This window comes from Falco biarmicus, chromosome 8, assembly GCF_023638135.1.
Source record: "Falco biarmicus isolate bFalBia1 chromosome 8, bFalBia1.pri, whole genome shotgun sequence".
NCBI lineage: Eukaryota > Metazoa > Chordata > Aves > Falconiformes > Falconidae > Falco > Falco biarmicus.
This window is the reverse complement of record NC_079295.1, coordinates 24,113,932-24,134,400: the sequence shown is the minus strand read 5'-3', so window position 1 is coordinate 24,134,400 and position 20,469 is coordinate 24,113,932.

Sequence of the window (20,469 nt, the reverse complement as noted above, 5' to 3'; positions counted from 1 at the left end):
AGCAAGGACAGAGTAGACATGAACTAATCTGGCAACATTTTTCCTGAAGTCCATTAAGGTTAAACTCACATCTTCCTGCACTTAGATTATGTAATGTATATGCATTGCTTATGTAATGCACATGCATGCAAGAAACCTTTTCCTTCTTGTTTTGGTAACTGCACACTCAGTCTTGGGTCGAACATGCATCACCCTGCCCAAGCTGATTTCCATTCCACTAATATTCTAAATGACTATCTTATAGCAAACCACTTCTTGGATTTTCTATTTTCACATACAATAAGACAGCAAAAAGAATAATTGTTTTCCTTTTCAAGTAAATCAGCTGAAGTTACATGTAATTTAATAGGGATGTTTCTTTAACCAAGATGCACAACAAAAATTTGATTCTTAAACTTGCTCAGAATTATAGGAAGTCTACTTGTAGAGACTACAAAAAGCTGGGTTTATATTTTAAAGAAACGTTTTAAAAATACTCAAGCATTCACAAAGAAAGATTCTACACTAGGTTTCATAGGAAAAAACACACATATGAAAGCAGAGAATTTACTTCCACTCTGATTAGATTTTCAAATATCCGAGAGAATACCCAAAAAACCCCACCACACCAAAACTCCCAATACATCACCTTTTTTGCTTCTTCTGGATGCATAAGAAAGCTGATGCTAGGGACACTTGCACTATTATTACATACTGTTAAACATTACCATTATAATTTCTCATTCATATCTACATTAATTCAGGTAATGAAAGAATCTATCGCTTGGTGATTAACGCTTCGTTTTAAAAAGGTATGCACAAGTGCTCAGGTACTGTGTTTGGCAGGGGATATTTAAGACATTAGTATGCTTTTCCAAAAGCTTAACTACCAAAACATACCAAATTCACAGCATTACAAATACTGGTTTGAATATTGTCCCAAAAAAGATAAAGGGGAATGGTAGAGTACCCTGAAGACTTTTTTCCAGACAGTGCCAGTCAGATATGACACAATCTTATTCTATGGACACCTTTCAAATAAGGCTGAAAAATAGAATTCCAATTAAATTGATAATTTTGTTAAAAACTAATAACTTAAACTAATAATTATAACAAGCCACCACAGAAAGTTTTCCTCCCTGTCAAGCTATAGTCTCTCATTTTATATACATGTTCTTGATTTAGAAGCATATGCACAACCTATGCATGTACAGTAAAGCAGAGTATTATCAACTGAAAATAAGACTTCTTTGAGAGGTTTGCTTTAGTTTTCTTATAAACTATTAAGTGCTTGAAATTTTACACTATTATCTTTACCCAGAAAGCTCCCAATATGCTTTATCTTTCTGTTGTAGCGATGATAATTGCTAACTATAATACAGCTATCCATGTAAAATTATCTTCGTTAACATAAAGAGTATTAACTTCAGTCAGTTTGCTGCAGGGAGCACAACCTTCAAAAGTTTGATAACTATCTCAGCTAACTAGATTTTCATACCATAACAAACCAAACCAAACAATTGGTTTACTGATGCATTCAGCAAACTGGATTTACGAAATTCCCTCAGTCAGGTTTTTCCATTGCCTTAAATCTCTATCTGTTCAACTTCCAGGATCTGCTTTAGCTTTCTAAACTCCTGCAAATCCAGCTCTATTACAGTGCCAGAGGGATTTATACGTTGTTTTGCTTTTATAAACTAGAGGCTGAGGACAAGCAATGTTATACACCTCTGAGAAAGCAACCCAGTCTGGCACACCAGTGACCGTGAATCAGAAGTGGGTAGATTTATCGACAGACACCAGAAACCTTCTCAGAGTACATGGAGCTACAGTCATTCACCCACCCCCACCACCTCGAGGGAACTCAAAGCTCCACACCACCAGTCCCACAGCACTCACCATGGGGCAGGGTACAAGTCAAGCATTTGAACCCAAAAAGCAGCTCTGGATTCTCCCAACTTCCATCAGCTGCCTGACTTCCTGCTACCACTGCGCAGGGAACTCTGCTCAACTCTGCCAAGGACATCTATCAGGATATCAAGTCCCTCTCCAAATCATTACTGAACTGCAGAAATTAGTCTCTTGAGTTTTGGATCAAAGTACCAGAAAGTCCTCTGCCCTACTACGTGCTCCCATTCTTCTGCTTCTGTTCTCCTTTCCCCAACAAAGAGTCAGCAGTCCTCAGCCAAGAATCAGCTCCCATTTAACTAAGTTGTTCGCAAAAAAGAAATGGAAGCTACTAGCAATGCTTGGATTTTGTGAAGGTAGCAAACATTAATGGTGTAATGTGTCTCCAAATAGCCAATTTTAGTTTGGTTGGGGCTTTTTTGTGGGGTTTTGTTGTTGTAGTTGTTTGGTTGGGTTTTGGTTTGTGGTTTTTGGTTTTGTTTGTTTGGTGGTTGTTTTTTTGGGGTTTTTTTTTTGGGGGGGGGGGGGGAGATATAGAAGTAAATAAAAGAACAAGGACAAGTTAAATGCACACATTAGTCCAGAAACATAGAATACCAAGTACACTTATACCAATGTTTTGCCAATTAAGTAGTAAATCCACCAACTGTACAGTAATTAACTGTAGCATCTAGCCCACAAGATTTAGACTTTTAGACTTTCCCCCCCTTAAAATAAACAGAAAAGCTGATGCACATGCATACACAAACAACATGTTCCTAGCTCTTTATAGAGTTACAGAGGACCAGGTTCTAGTCTGAAAGCAAGCTCCATGGGAAGCAAGATGATGGGCACACAAATGTGCCGAATCTGACCAACATGGTGTAGGTATCACATATCTCATGGGGGGCACAGTGAAAGAATGGTTTTTATTTGCTCTTCCTACTGAAAACAATGTTTCTTCTCTGCAATATTTTAGGAACATTGTCACTATTCCTTTCTGCACAGAATCAATGATTGATTTTTGTTTGTAGTTTGGGGTTTTTTTTGTTTGGGGGGTGGGGGCATGGGTTTTTTGTTTGTTTTAAATTCAGAGCAGTCACACACATGCTCTGACTCACCACTGTGGGAGCCATGTACCCCTCATTACAAAATATTCTTGGACCAACAGGAGAACTGCATGGCAGCCCTTATTTAGGGCCACAGGAAAGAGTAGTTAAACTACACTTAAATTAACTAAAAGCACAGTGCACAGAGAATAATTCTTTTTCCATTGCTTAGACAATTTATACTTTTCCCATTCCATACATTTGCCTAAGTACTGTGATTACAACATCCAAACTGTTGCATGCAGTTTAACACTAAGAAATCATAAACATGGAACACAGAATATTAACCATCGCTACAGAAAACAGTACAATGATTATAAAAGTGTGTTGACCTCTCAACTTGCAGCTATTTAGTCATGGACTCTACAAGCATTTTATTGTTGCTTTATAACATTCCAAACAGTTTAGGTTAGAGATGTTTTGTTTCTCAGCCCTGCCTTTGCAAGAAGAGTGCTGAAAGTGTGCAGCCAGTCTCAGACTACAGACCAGCAGCAGAGTATGTTACAGTTCCCTGCTGTGCTTAACACACTGATGTGAGAAGTGTAAGAGAACAAGGACAAAGCTTTGCCTCTCCAGCTCTAACAGTTCTGGAGTGCCCTGGGTAACAGCCAGGACAGCAGGGCTTTTATTTAGCTAGACCAGCCTAGAACCTAGAGTACCAACCGTCTAGAGTTACCATGAGATGGTGTCCTTTCTAAGAAAGTGAAATGAACTATCACATTTTAATCCAGAGCCAAAACAGTGCAGAAGAGCAATTTGATAGCAAGGAACAAATAAGTGCTGCTTCCAAAATTGATTAGGTGAAGAATTACAATTGTAACAGTTGTCTTGGGTGGTTTTGGTTTTTTTTGGTTTTTTTTTTTTGGGGGGGGGGGCGCTTGTTGGGTTTTGGGGGGTTGTTTGTTGGTTTGGGGTTTTTTTTATTGTTGTTGGGGGGTTTTGTTAGGGTTTTTTTTTGTTTTATGTTGGGTTTTTTTGTGGGGGAGGCAGGGTGCAGCACAGAAAACAACAGGCAGAGACATTTTGGCATTAGAAATGTGTCTTATTACACACACTAAAATCTGCCAGTTCAGATGGGATGCTTTCAGCTTTCTGAAGGGTTTTGAAAGAGACACCATTTTGATTAAAACCCAAGGGAAAGTTGAAGTCGTAAGAGCAGAAGGAACAGCTCCTCCTCAGAACAGTGAAAAAACAAAGATCCTGTTGTTCCTAAGTGCTCTGATCCCAGGTCATGTTAGCTTTTTGTGGCATTAGGCAGCGGCTGCTTAAAAACTGTCTTTCTCCAGTCCAGGGGACAAAAACACAGCAGTGTAGATCATTACTTTTCTGACAACGCTAAAAAACCTAGGGTACAGTTGAGCTGTTAATAAAGCCTGCAAAAGCCATTTTCTCACACCCCACATACTCTTCTGGTGTGTCTTCAAGGCACAGTTATTCCTTTTTAATCATTTATTACCTGTTAGCAGCAATTCGTCAAAAGATTCCCAGCCTCTCTTCCTTTGCTGTGTAGGAGGTAGATATCACCCAGTCTTTTAGCTTTCTCCCTCAATTCCTGCAGAAAAATCTCACCCTCCAATCCTCAAGTCACAAGTGTCCCTCTCTGCTCGGGGATCATCACCACCTATCTTTTGTCTGCTTGCCCAGCATATTTGATTGTCTCTCAAGGTAGAGCTGAATGCAGTCTTTTATGCCTGCCTCCTTAGGGCTTGCAGACACACTGCTCAGCCAACCGGGAAGGTTTCTAGGCTTCTCTTCTCCTTGGTGGAAAGGAAGTTGTTCCTTAACACTTGCTTAAGGAAGTATTACTGAAGCTTATGATCCTTTTGGATCTTCACATTCGCTTTTACAGATTTTCATCAGTAAACCAAGCACAGATCTGTGACCTTCCACCAGCCTCTCCCACACTAGAATTTCAAGTGCAATAATTGTCACATTTTGTTTCAATAGAATTTTTACTGCTTCCAAATTTAAACCAAGTATGAGTTGCAAATTGCATCTAACCTAGGGCAGACAACTTACTCCAGGGCTTAATACTTTATTTGACCCTAGTTTGGCTTTATATCAGGATCTACAAGACCAATCAGGCAGGTAGCTTCAAAGAAGCTTCAGACATTAGCTTTTTAGGCCTTTTCCTTAGAAATTGTTCCTCTAAGAACAAACACAATACAAGCGTTAGTCAGAGGAAGAACAACAAGGCAACTGTTTCCATAACCTTTTCCTTTTCTTCCAAATAGGAATGCAAGATTCAAGGACCTGCAAGTCGTCTGTATACAGCAGTGACCTTGTCTAAGAAGCATTACACATCAGGCAGTAACAAAGGTACTACAAGGTAGAATACCAATGTGCACAAACAGCTTAGTATGTGCAATACTCAGTTTATCCTCTTCAGAAATTCTGACCTCCTACAAACAAAGTCAAGAACAAACACAGACTGCACCTATAATAAACATGCCTATAAGCAGCAATAGTTATACTTTGCATTTACAGTAAACTCTCTAATGGATGTCGATACACAGCACTTAAAGGTCTGAAAGCTTGGGATCTTCTTGTTCCGTTCTTTGCTCAGCATCTGGAAGGGCTATAGCAAATCTTTCCTCTACACATTTTTGACCCTTTTGCCAAAATTCATACTTAGTATCTTATGCACTGTGATAGATGAAGCTGCTGCTTCACCTCTGTTCATACACCATCCCTAAAACTCATGACATTATTAACCTCTGTTTTTCAGCATCTAATAGATGTCACCAGAAAAACAGTTTTAATAAATGCGTCCTGGAACATTCAGTTTGGAGCAAAGGTACCATATGTGAAAGGGAAAAATAATGATAAGTGATAAATGGGATAAAGATTTTAGGGAAATTTTATTGTATTTAATTAATCTACCATTTTTACTAAGTTGCTTTCAAGTGAAATGGCTTTTTACCGACTCCTTTCGAAAAGGTTAGAAGGGTATTCCCTAAGCTACAATCATTAGCATATAGATGTCTCTAAGTGTTAATTTCTGTTTTCACTGAATGAATGTAATTTAAAATGAGGCCCTTTCAAATCAGTTAACTTTGGCCATTTGAGAAAGATAAGAAAAACAGACTCAAGCATGAACCCCAGCAAAACCTGCTTCTTAAGGATAAATATATGCCACTATTTAAGAGTCTCCATTGCCACATGCTGCAAATGATAGATTTCAGGAAAATTATGGGAAAGGATGGGTGCTGGGATTAAAGTTCTACCAGTAGGTGATAGAATCCGTTAATAGGGTTAACAATAACAAAAAAGAAGGTTATTTTTATACTTCAGTTTTTTAAAAGAGTTGAAAACCAGCCTAGAAATTAGAGTTGTGGCAATTAGTTTTATACCTACAGCAAAACTCGTTAAATTTCTTCTTTTCCAGTTTAATGCAACAAAGGAAGAATAAATTAGGAACTGATGCAGCTCCTAAATTAATGAATGGTATACCAACTATCATCCTCAGCTGGATCAGGCTCAGGAGTGTTTTGAAGTTTTCATTTTAAAATTACTTAATACAGGTTCAGTATGATACACTATAAACCTCTGACACAGCTGTCCATCCAGGCACATCCCATTCCCTAAGAAAAGATGGTTTCTCATCAGCAGATCTCCAGCATGTATATACTCTATAACAATAGTTAATAAAGAGAGAGAATATTTATAATTAAACAAGTCTCATCCTCCATCATAAAATCATATCCTCATCAGATCATAGCTTTCCCAAAATTACATTTTTCTTAGAGTGATCATTTCTTGCTTGAATATCTTTTAACTCATGGGAGACAAAACAAACAAACAAACAACTTCAATCTTTGAGAACATGTTTTCTCAAGAGAAATATGAAATTTGGGAAAGCGAGTTGCCCTGACCTACACAGAAATTCCACCTCTTCTGGCAAAGCTACAAGTGTTTTGATTATATTTAGCTTGCATATTCCGAAATGATCATTGCCATATTTTGGCAAAGTCCTCAGAAAGTACATTTGCTCTGAACATACCAGGATCTGGGGAAGTCAGACCTCAGCCACACTGTTTTCTTGGCAGCAGGAAATCCCCAATATGGCAGGTACTAGAAAAGAAACCAAGACGACCATTCTTTCTTTTTACCCATACAAGATATCATTATATTAGGGAAGGCAACAGCACAGTGATCAGAAAGTCAAAAAAGAGAGTCAGTAAGAGGAGAGACTGATGCCTTGTCAGTCCTCTTTCCATAAACAGAAAGTAACGGCAGCCAGCATATGGAGTCAGATAGATGAAAGTTGAAGGGATAGAAAGTCAGACCATGAATACATCACACATATTAAAAATATGAACTAAAAAAAAAAACAACCAAAACTCAGGTTCTACATTATTGTTCATCAACAGAGATTAATGGTATTTTTCTTCTAAGTCACTGGCTTTTTGCCACTTTTACAAGTTGCTCCATTAAATCCAGTTCATACTGTAGGACATACTAGGTGGATTGACCAAGAAAGAAGTCAGTATTGTTCCTTACATACAAGCTTTCTCTTGTTCCCTACTTAATAATCAAAATCAACTAATTATACTGAAATAGCATTTAGTTTGCAAAATCAACATTCAACAGGGAGAAAACACTCCATTAAACAAGCACTGACAATTACACGTGTCCAACCTACTTTGAGTTCAAATGAAGCTGTCTTCCTGAGAAAGGTAATGCCAGTGCAAGCTTTCTCTCCAAATACTCTAGTCAATGTCTTAGCCATGCTAGAGATCAGCTCTCCTCTTTTGGCTTTCCCTCTCCTCTACCAACAGTCAAAAGGCAGGCCAACTGATGGCAGCTGTAGTACGGGTAAAGGTCTATTTGGACTTGGACTAAGACCAGCAACATGGTATATGAAATAAATTGAACAGATGGTAAGAACATTCAGCTTTGATATTCTTTTTTACCTCACTTTACTGCATCAGACTTTCTTGAAACATGCAGATCATGTAAACCCTGAGAATTAGCTTTATAGTCTTCAAATAAACATACATACGTTTTCCAACCTAGCGTTGCAACAGCAAATATATAAACAGACCAACTGCTAGCTGGTATTGCTATGAATTTTTGCTAATAAATCCAGCTTGTTTAAATAAGGTACTCCAGTCTCTGCTCTTAGATATGGACTGGCCACAGAGTGAGGGATTTCCCACCCATATAGATTTCCTGAATTTATACTACCTATGAACATTACCTACACTGCATATTGGTTTCAACAACACTATCCTGTTAATAAGAAGCATTTACATGTAAAAGGCTGAGTGGAAGTTAAGGAATCCCCTTGCACAGTTACAAGCATATCTATGCAATCCTTTGTCCAGTACTTTAAACAAACTCTAATTTAGACTTTTAGTTTCCAATCTGGAAGACACTCAGGAAAAGTATGATATACTATTGACTTATTTAAATCCCTGACATTCTAGTTTGCTTTTTAATTTTCTACATATAGTTCCCATACAGTTTCAAAAAAAGTTTAATGGCTAGATTTCTTCACATCAACTCTCCCATAACAAAAACGTAGGCACGTTTTTAGGAGAGCTGTAAATAAAAAATGCCATCATATTTTGTATTTTTCGCAAGGCTCTTCATGTTAGCAGAATCCTTGTGCTCTGTTCTTGGTGTGTATGAAACGCACAGTCTTTAGAAATGCAGATAATGAAAAAAAGAGCCACTAGGGAAACAAAGTAATAACATTAGCTAATGCCACACAGTAATGTTTATTTAACAAATCTGTGTTGCATGCCTGACATTTCCCCTGGCATCAATTTATTTTGTTTTGCTTTTCTCTGATAGCAGCACAAATGCATTTAAAATGTAAACTTATTTTACACCTACCAAAGTGTATACACAATGTAATAAAAACATATACATCTTTTTTAATATCTTATGGGAATACAGACTGGAGATGTGCAGAAAGCCCAACAGCCAAAGTAAATGATCTAGATTATGGAAAATGTTCATTTTTAGCTTTCCCAATAGCTACTAAAACTGCAATTGTCAGTGCACTGTACATCACTGCATTATGTTATTTATAAAGTGCCACAATGTGACAAAATGATGCTATCCATCAGGATCCAATCTTAACTGAAAGTGGCAGGGGAAGTGGAGTGGATGGAAAGATATCTTTGCAGTCCATTCAAACTGGCAGTTTGGAATAGTTACAAATAGCAATTTTCAGAAGTTTAATCTACTGGTCATTTGTAAAAGCGTACACAAACGATTCTATGAACCAAATTAGAAAAAAAAAAAGTTTCTACTTTCAAACTTCTCTGTAAGCAAGCTATCTCTTTCTCCACTTTCCTTCCAGCTAAAGATCATACCGTTTCATTCATGCAACTCTTGCTTTCTTCGTCAGAGTCCTAAATTTGTCAGTCTCTCTGTTCAGGATCAGTACCTTTCTTCACTTAGAAAGCCAGCCCAGCCAGCCATCTCCAAGAAATCCTCTTTAATTTCCCCTTCCTTTGTTGTCTAGCAGGCTCTTATCTTTGCTGCCTCACTGGACTTTTTCAGAACAATGAAGTCCCAAACTTTACATCTTCTCTTCTAATATATTCAAGTTATGTCAGACACCATCAAGGACAACATCAGACCAGGCAGGATGACATCTCTCACGTATAGCCCCATGCTACTTTCATTTAACATAAAAAAAAAAACCCAAAAAAAAAACCCCACAGAAAATTAGTCTCATTAAACTCAAAGTAACGGGAAAGAATAACCTAAAGCATGCACATGCAATGATTAGGACAAAACTTGTGACCACCATTCCAAAAACATCAGCAGAGGTCAGAAAACTAAACAGTATTAAAAACCATGAAGGAGGGAAAATGAGAAAAACAGACCACCACCAAAAAAAAAAATCAAAATATTATGTGACTTTGTAATTCCAAATACACGCAGATCTTTAAGTGCAGCTCTGATAACCTTATTAAAGGGAAGTAGATGGTTCAGAAAAGCAAAGAAGAATCACAAGGAATATAGAAAACGTCCAAGACAGAGACAGTTCAACTATTCAACTAGTCTCTTTCCCAGCAAAGGAGAGTTATGCCCATACCTATAAAGTAACAATGCTGTAAAGGTGAGGACAAGTCACCTGCTTGCTACTACTTGTTGCTTATAAACATCTGGTGCATGTATCAAGCAGTGCATTTAAAAACCCACAGAGAACTTCCATAACAAGAGTGCAAATCTTTGCCTGCAAGGTGGAAGTCAATAGTGCAAGTAGAATAAAAACAGAGCTGAAAATAGTTCATGGTCCAGGAATGACTAATTAAGAACAGACAAAATGCAGCCTACTGTGAGGTAGTTCTGTAATGACAAACTGGTTGCAGAAGTATGCACAACAGGGAGGGTCCCTCCATATAGCTCCTGTTTCCTATTCCCGCTACCAGCATTTACAATTTACCACTAGTAGGAAGAGAATATTGAGTTCACCTGACTTCAAGTTGATTTGGAGACATTTCCAAAAATCATAAAGAGCATTTCCCCATTCCATCCAGCATTTTGGGGATGAGGGGAAGAGAAATCCTTACCCTTCAATAGATATTCCTAGAGACAAAAAGTACTTGTCTTTTCAAATTGTTTAATCTCATTTCTTCAGTGCCCCATTGTGCTTTCTCCACCTCTCATACAGAACCAGTCAGCCTGCATTTCCACCTCTGGCATTCATTAGCAGTTTTCCAGGTGCAGGAATTTAGGGCAGAAGGTTCCACAGGAGAGAGGATACATCAAAATTATTCTTTGACCCAACAGAAATTACAGCCTTCAACTAATCTGCATGGGCCCGTACCTCCAGTTACAAATGGAAGTATTCAGGAATTGAAGAATTAAAGTAAGATGACTAGAAAAGAAGGTTTAACAAGGAGCTGCAGACATATAGGTAGTTTTGACTAGATTATGAAATGCATACTGCAAGGTTTATGTTTTGTTAAACTACCCTTAAGGAAAAGGCCTGAATATAAAAGCTGTTTTATACCATGGGATTCTTACTGCTATTGCTGCCACAGCAGAATCTGGAAGGATACACTACGATATGCTGCCATATGGTCACATTTGCTCAGTTGCCCAGCTCCATCCATTTCCTTCTCCAATACAAGAACAGCTTGTGTTGTGCAAAAAAACCCCAAACCATTAAGTGAGAAGACATTCTTCTAGGTACAATGCATCATTTAAAAATGTGTTACCCCAGATACAAACATCATTGTTTCCTTATTTGACTGATAACTCCTTTACCTGGCATAAAATCAGAATGTGAATGCTTACCCAAAGAAATAATGTTTTACATCACAAAAAACATTTTTAAATTCTGTATGCAATAATAGTCACAGCTGAATTCCATTAATGTACTAATAGCACACCAATATATTTGATATACTGCTATTCACTGTTAGTATATACACAGTACACAGGTTATACTTAAGAATAGTTCCTGCTGGGTATCAGTAGCCTAACACTTAAACAAGTTTTATGCAATCATTTTGAGCCTGCCATCTTAAAGAGTTCAGCTAATGTTCAATAAAAAGCAAACAACTGAAAACAGACTTCCTTATCTGATCCCAGTGCATCACACCAGCACAATTCTTTTCCAACTATCACCAGGATCAACACTGAGTAAATTGGCAGATCTCAATTACGAAGTGAAAGACACTAGTGTCGGGCACCTACATCTCTGGTACTTTCTTCCACAGTTTTATGTACTCTTGCCTTCTGTTACCTCTGCAGAAAACTCTAATCTTGTTCAATCAGCAGAGAAAAACTGAAAGTCTTACACAAGTAAGAATTTTATTCGCTATATTTATCGGCTTGATATAATGAGCTCTTACCATTCTTTCTTCTAAACATGCTTTTTTCCAGCACAAACATTGTGCAGTGTGGAAGTATTTATGCTGGACTAACATGTTACTGGTTGTAGCCTACATTGCTTTCTTTCTCTTCTTCAGCGCCAGTGTTGTTCATTGTCACACAGCCTCACTCTAGTCCTTTCTCTGCCACAACTGTTTTTCCTAAACTGTTAGTTGCCCTTGTCTCGGTCTGTTATTGGCTCTATTCCAAGTTCAAAAGCATTAAAAGTTACAGGCAAGACTTCCTATTGGAAGTCCACTGTGTAATCATTGTATGATTTTGCAAGTATCAGCTGTAGAGAATGCGCCAAAGCCACTACTCCAAGACTCGCTTTTCCTTGGGTTTCTATTGTGTAAAGCATCTTCTAGGCATAAAGAAATCCTTTGGTTTGGATGCATAAGGTGCTTTTTAAATATGGTTCATCACCTAAAAAAATTTTATTTTTATACATTCATATTGGGGGGTGTTTCCCTGCCCCTGCTTATGGCAAAGATACCAGAATGCATTAAAAAACTTAAAACTGAGGCAGGAGTCCAATTCAATACACAGGGAAGTTGTAATGCCCTGGGACTGAGAAAACTGCTGCTGATACACTTAATTTATATAAGAAATTTACTCTCACTCCTCTTCTCACTACCCACAAATAACATACACATATATTACCAGAGAGATGAAAATCTGTATGATACCACTAATTAGAAATAAAAGACTTACTTTGCACAAGCAGATTCTCCTTTACCAGATGGTTTCCACTAATATTCACTAATAAAAAGCCTGTTTGAGGAGCTTATGTTCAGTTAGATTGGAAGAGGCCAGGAACAGCCCAACTATGTCAGCAGTTAATTTCATTAGAAAGACTCCGTGTCAGTTCTGTCTGGGAACTCTGTAGCTTTTACAACTTCCTTTATTCTGTGCAGATTTCATTTCTGCAGTGCAACACACCTGACAACCTTTCTGTAACAAAACTATTTTTTGTCTGTTAAAGACAAAGTCTTAAATGGGATCTTATCAATATTTGAACATCAATGTATTAACATGAATCCTTGAGGATTCACCTCATAGGTAGATAGAAATAGTAGATAGGTAGAGCTATCAGAAGTTTTGAACCACTATACTATGAAAGAGTATGGTCAACGTATCAAAATCTTTATCATAATTACTGTTTCTATTTGCAAGGTACTGATTTATCTAAAAGTGTCATTAAGTGATTTTCAGCAACTGTTCCTTATTACATCACCCTGCATTACAGGCAGGGAGTCAGAGGAATATATTTTCCAAGAAAAATATTTAAATTCAAGTAGTAGGGAAAACACAGTACTGGCCATTTATCAGAAGATCTAAGGTAACATACACGTTTAAGCATGAAATGCAATTCCTTCCCACACAAATGAAGTATCATAATGTGAAAACTAGAAGGTATTTGCCAAATATGGCAAAATATAAGGAATCAGATTGTACAGACATGCTTTGGATATGAACAGTAGCCACAAAAATCCCTACCTACTCAAAACGAGGAACACACACCCCACCCTCCCAAAATGTTTCTTAATGTCCAAGAACCATTCCAGTCCAAGGTCATGTCCCTTGCTTATCTCCCTCAATCACCTGCTGGCTTTTTACCATCTTCCCATGCTCTTGTGGTGGGGTTTTCCGTTATTGATCTCCACCCACACAGAGCAGACCAAGTGAATCGTTCCTGCTCCTGCATGGACGAGAAAACAAACCTGAGGTCACAACTAGTTGTTTCATGTTCCTCGGAGTCTGCACACACAGGGAGAACACTCAAGATTCTGTACCAATTACACTCCTCCACACTGGGTTAATATTAAGTACCTACTTTACCAAAACCAACTTAAATATGTGTGTACCTTGAATGCGCTCTGACAGAAAAATACTGAGATTATCTGAGATCTTCTTGTCCTCACTGTGAAGACTTCATTGTGTGTCCAGATACCATATGACTAGAACGAGAGAACCTCTTCACCAAGACTAGTGCTGGAGCCAAGAGGTTTAAAATTACACTACTATTCCCAGGAACAGAGGTTCTTTGCAAGAATACTGTACAGAAGTAGTCTGTGGACAGGTCTTTTATTTTTTTTTTCTTTAAAAAAGAAAATGAAATTATTGAGCTTCTTTGATGCTTTGAATCATTATGTAACGTGTGCATTTTTAAAACCAGTCATCTGCATTAGGAAGTCTGTGACATCATGAAAGCTTCTTTAAAGTACTTTTTAAACTGTCCCAGTTATATATGTGAAAAGAAACTATAAAAATCAGAATGAAAGAACAATTCTTAAATTAGTACAAGGGCAGAGCAACAGCTTTTTTCAAAAATGGCTTTTATGCTGAACATGTTTGCAGTTTTCAAATTTATGGGTGTAGCTGTCAACATGTATATTCACTTTTAGAATATCGTCCTGGCTTAATGAGGTCTCCTGGAATGATTTCTTTTAATAAAAAGTTAACATGCTTACATATGTGGTTTCCACCTTTCTATTTTTTTTTTTTTTAAATATATACACTACTCTTTACCAGAGAGATCACAGCAGTTTACTTAAACTTCCAGTGAATTCAGCTACTTCAACACCTCAAAGTCAGGCAGCTCCCAATGAAAGTTCCAAGTAACAATTGTCATAGCTAACTTAACAACTATAGATCCATATCTTCAGCATAAGAAACCTAAGCCAGAAAAAGAGTCTGGACAATTGCATTTTAGTTACAACTACATGCCATCGGCAAATGGTGCCACATTACTAAATAGAAATAAGACTTCTTACTAGTCTCTCCATCTTTGGTCGAGCATCATAACTGCAGCACATACTACATGTCTACCTCACCTCTGTCTGTCTCACCATCTCTCCACCTGTCTCCATTTCATGCTGTTGTTTCCGTTAGGCAGGGAGTAAGAAGATTAGATTCAGGAAACAAACACATTCACCCCTCAGAACAAAACTTCTCCTGCAACATCAGGATGCTCAGCAATGAGTTCAGAGTTATGATTTTCAAATTCATACACATCCCTGCAAGAATGCCTCATAATCATGGGTCGAACAGATTAGTACTCCTCTCCCTCCCCAAGCAGCTGAAGTAGCTGTTTTCAAACTTCTTCCCTTCCATTTCATCTTCTTATTCACTCTTCCACTTTTTAGTGTTTCTCAGGGTTCAAACTGACACAGCCTACTTGGCTAAACTGCCATAGTGCTCTAGCTTTTACTTGAAGCTTGTTTCCTCCTACCTCTTCATCATCACAATTCTCTTCTTCAGGAGCTCTGCATTTGTTTCATTTTCTTCTCTTGAACTACCCCCACTCTGATATGCTATAAAAGCAAACCACTTCACTATAAAGATGTTCAGTTACCTCATGCCTGATTTTTTTGTCTGTGCAACCTAGTATAGCAGAATTTCTCCACCCCACATTTCTTTACAAGGATTCAGCATAACATCCAATACATTTTCTTCTTTCTGTTGACTTTGAAAGCTTCCTGAACAGTAGATGTGCATTAATCCATTCAGTTTTCAGTACTATATTCAGAACCAACGCTTCTTCCAGATTACGTCAAAAAATTGTTAAAATGAACTGCAAGCCAACAATACTCTTCATATAGCTAAGACAGCATTTTCCTCTTTTCCGTAGAAAAAAATTTCTAGGAGGATAAATAACTGTCCAAAAAAAAAAAATCAAGGGGAAAGAGATTAATTTCTGCAAGTAATAAAAGTATAATCTAGAAAGATTTTTATACAAGGGAAAAGTTGAAAACCTAGAAGAATGTCAAAAGTTAGTGTTCTTGCAGCTCCTTTGATTGACACAGTGGTAAAAGCATATGCATTCTTCCCTGTGTTTCTAAATTCATGCCGAGTGATATGGCCTTATTTTAAGTGGAAGTAGGAGCAGAAATGGAATGCATATTTCTGCAGACAAAGGAGCATTTTACTTCATCACAGAGCAACATAGAATTCATTTTTTGCAAGTCCTCATTACCTTAAGCAAAGGGGTAATACAATTCAGCTGTACTGCTTTGCCATGGGGAGGTCCTTTTAAGGGCCACCTGTACTGCTGCTAATCTTTGAATTAGTATGTTAGTTTTATTTCTAGCAAAGAAATAGAAACAATTAGATCATTCCCATAATGCTTTTTAGTTCCTAACTCTACAGTGCCAAGGAATAAGGAACTTTTGCTTCAAAAGTATGATACATCTTAACACATTCACAAGGCCCAGGCCACTTCAAATATAGATTCCTGCAAATATACTGCAAATTCTTTCTTTAAAAGCTTTGGGGGTTTTGTGTTTTTTCTTAAACACACAATACAGAATAATAAGTGCAAATAACATTATCAATGTACAAATACTAAAGAGGAAAAGCATTCTTAATTTTTACTTCAACTTCATATACTGCTCTTCATTTACCTCAAGAATAGAGCTGAATACTTTTCAGTCACAGTGAACCCAGTGACCACAGTCCATCGTTAAATATATCAGCTACAATTTCCACTTCAGCACCAATTGAAGTATCACCTTATTACACTTTGTGAATTTCCACAAGCCCTCCAAGTTATTTTTGACATCTTTGACTCTGATCCTGCCAACACTTACACACATTATCTTAAGCATGCTAAAATCCATAGCATTATGCACAGCACACAAACAAGCACATGCATCATTTCAGAAATGAGGACTTCTTTAATTGTTCGGCACAGAAGCACACCCTTTCAGATGTTATATGTACAGATTAGGAAAATATTACTCCAATAGCATAACTATTGTGTTAGTATCTCTTCTAAAATTCCTTCCTTACCCTTCCACCCTCCTACACATATCACGTCCTTTATGTTCTCCTTAAATGCCTAAAAATAACTAACTATGCATATGGTCTGAGCACCACAGCCCTATACCATGTAACTGGGGAGTAAGTATTTTGGTTTGAATAGCTGACCTCACATCCATCATCAGAAGAGATTTTTCCATGAGTTATTTCCCAGAACTTCAACATTTAGCATAGACTATAGGTATGGCAATTATAGAGTTCCACACAAATAACAGAATAAAGGGGTTTTGTTAAAAATGCCAAATAAACAAATCAAACCCCTCCCCAACCAATGAAGTCTTCATGTGTTTTTGTCTCCTACCTGTATTATAAAAGATTTGAAATTACATATTTACTTTCCCTCAGATTAAGGGTTTTTCTTCATATTAGACAGTTTTTGCTGACATTAAAAACCAATCTAAATTTACGATCCCACCTAGAAACACATCAGCCTACCCCATATTCAGGAATACAAGAGCGAGGACTCAATCTTTTGTTCAACTTCAGCCATGAGGAGAAAAGCAGGAAGCACATCATTCAACGGCCTCTCAATTTGTTCTACCAACTTGCTTACCCTAATTGATAATCTCCTCTGCTCCTTCTCTTCCCTAAGTAAGTAGCTGGCATAAAATAAAGGGAAGCTGAAACACATCTGTGAAAAGCAGTGTTTCAACTTAGCTCAGAGCAAGAAGAAAGCAAGGAAAGTTGCATATCTGAGTCAACACACCTCCCATAGAATAAAGAAATGGTTTCCAGGACTGCAGTCTACTAAGGAAGTTCCTAGGGCACAGTCTAATTTCACACCATCAAAGAGGCACACCTGCTATTTTAGATAAAAAACAGACATTTTTACTTAAACTTGTCCTCCACAGTGAGATCCCAGCTATGCAAGTTCAGTGGCGCTGGCAATACAGACACCTTCCTTGGGTCTCGCCCCAGTTCTACTGCCTTCTACAGCCAAGGCTTGAAACACACACTGCACTTTACATAAAAAGCCTAAAAAACACTACACAGAGCCTAGTATTTGAAGATAAAGGCATTCTATTTTATAAACAGAACAAAAAGCCCAACATAACAGGTATAAGACAATCTCAACCCCATGCTTTTGTACCCCCTCCTCAAGGCCCTTGTCTTAGAACAAAAGCACTATGCTTCCAGTGCTGACCTCAGTCTGCTGCACAACATACCTCCTCCAAACACACACACCTACTAGTCAAACCCAGTTCACACCTATTTATTAAGAACAACTTGTTAACTTTGACCATCTCCAGCTGGCAGGGCTCATCAGCCTCACCTGAGGGGCAACTTTACCCTCTGCCTTTCCAAGAGGCAAAGGGCACCTAGCGGCACCTGGGCTTTTCCTGCACCACCTTGCATAGGCCCTCAGCTTCTTTCAGGCCTCGTCCACAGCAACTCATGGCCAGGGGTCCCTGGGGCTATTGGCCATGGTCTTCAGTGGTGCTGTGCCAGGCAGACCAGAGGTAGAGCTGGAAGGAGAGGGAGAGAAAAGTACTAGCTGTCCCTGCTGCAGAGCACAGCCCATGAGGCATGCAGCCCACCACCAACCCTACCTGCCCTGCTGGGCGCCAGCACAGGGAGATGGCAGCATGCAGCTCACCCCTGAGCCTCCCCCGCGCCCCCAGCCTGCTCCAGCTCCCAGTGTGCAGCCAGGTCTTGTCACCTCCCACACCTTCCCACAGAGGTGTTATAAAACATCTAACATTTCACATGTGCAGACACCAAAAGCTCACCAGGACACCAGCCTCAGCTAGCGCCAGATCCATGGGCTCATTCCAGGCTACTGCTGGTTCCCCACCACCTTTCCACTACTCCGCTCTACTACTACTAGGTCCTCTACTGCTCCTACACTGCCATGAGGGTTTGCTTCTCTCAGGGAGGTGGAAAGCAAAAAAGCCAGGCCCTAGGGCCACCTCTCTGCTCCAGCTACTCCCTTAACAGGTGATAGAGTCATTTATTTTCTTTGTCCCATGGGAGGGGAGGACAGGCCGGGCTCCTCCAGAGCTGGCCCTACAGCAACAGCAGCAGGCTGCTCCTTACTCACTGGAGGGTCCACCTGCCCCCACCCCCAGGTCTGCCCAGCTGCTGCCCTGGGCACAGCTGTGAGGATGCAGGCTCTTCTCATCACCCACCTCACACATATCAACTTGAAAAACCAGCGTGAGGGACAACAGCCCCTCTCTGGGAAACTTTGCCTGGCATTCATCATGCTGCCTGGCAGTTCCCTGGGTGACATTAATGTAGCTGAGGGGTTCCAATGGAAATCTTGGGGTTACTGGCAACCCTAAAGTCCAGCATATGCTTAAATGTTGCAGCCTCATCTTGATATGGTTTAGTTTTAACTGTAAAGTTTAGAGGAATCATCTGCATTATCAGAGTTAATCACATGAAGTTCTGTTTTCAAAATATGACTCACTGGTGGATAGAGTTTTCCCAAATTGCTTAAAAGATTAATAAAATAATCAACTTAGCAGAGGGGAAAAAAACCACAAACTATTCCTGTAAGGAAATCACTTTATTGCCTATACATGTGAATGAGCTGTTTTAATACTCAGGTTCGCTGCCTCCTCTGCATTTAATCTCTTCCCTTTTATGTCCTACTCTGATTTTTTCTAAAAGACTTTCAGGCTTTTTTAAAATTAATTATACAAATCATTAGTATTAAAAAGGTAATATAATGGTTTCAAGAACAAGCTTCACAGACTATCTGCATATTTAATCATCTCTGCTAATAAATTTTTAATCACTCATTGAGTTCAGGTTCTTGTCTTGAAGCTTAACTTGATAACAAACCTAGCAACTGGTAGAACTAATTGGTACAGAGTAAGTGAATAATTTATAAGAGGAAAAAGCACTGGGTGTTCTGGAGGTGTGCAGAGACCACAAGTCACAGATATTTCTGGGAGAAAGCAGGAAAACAGCGGCTGATTACAGGAATTTCATGATACACTGCTGACATCCAGAGGCCAACAGTCAATACTGTTCACATATGTGAACCAGGCTGTAAAGCACACTGTAAAGCCAGATTCATTAAGTTTTAAATATTCATGCATTTCATTAAAGTTAACATTAATTGCACTACCATACACATTGATTATGCATAGCCCATAAGTGTTTAACCTCTGAAAGCTTGCAAGTATATTCAAGTAATGGGGTATGTCCCGTCTTCGATGATTTCAGTGAAAGGTTGAAATTAGAAATGGAATGCATTACAGTGCTAAGAAGTAGTAGTCTGAAATATCAGAACAGTAATAAAAATAATTATTTTACTAACCACACAGAAACACTGATGTAAGCTGTAAGTTGCTTTGTATTTTTCAAAAATAATAAAGGTAACAAAAATTATGCATAAGATTTCTAACTGACAAATGCTACATTGATTTGCAAGCTACATCTGTGAAATGAGTTTAAACAGGTAAAGGTAATTGATGTCTGAGTGGCTTCCATTTAGATAAAGATGGGTAGCTTTTAAACAATGTAACAATGAAAGAAAAGGCTGTTCTCTTGAAATAAGCTGATTTGTATCTAAAAATGAGACACCCCAAACCCACTTACACTACAGAATAATTCTACCCCCAGGGGAGCACAAAATGCTACGATTCTTAAACCAGGATGTAACAGACAACATTTGACAGAAATTCAATTATCCTTGAAAGATCCCACTAGTAGTTAGTTACATACGTAATCCTCTTTTATTTAATGGGTTAAAGCTCTCTTTCAAAACATTTAGTTTGATGAAGTCTTGCTACATTTCAAAAAATTCATTAAGTGACTTAATATGATTGTAAGTACAAACACTCAGAAGTTTAAAAATGTCATTTAATGC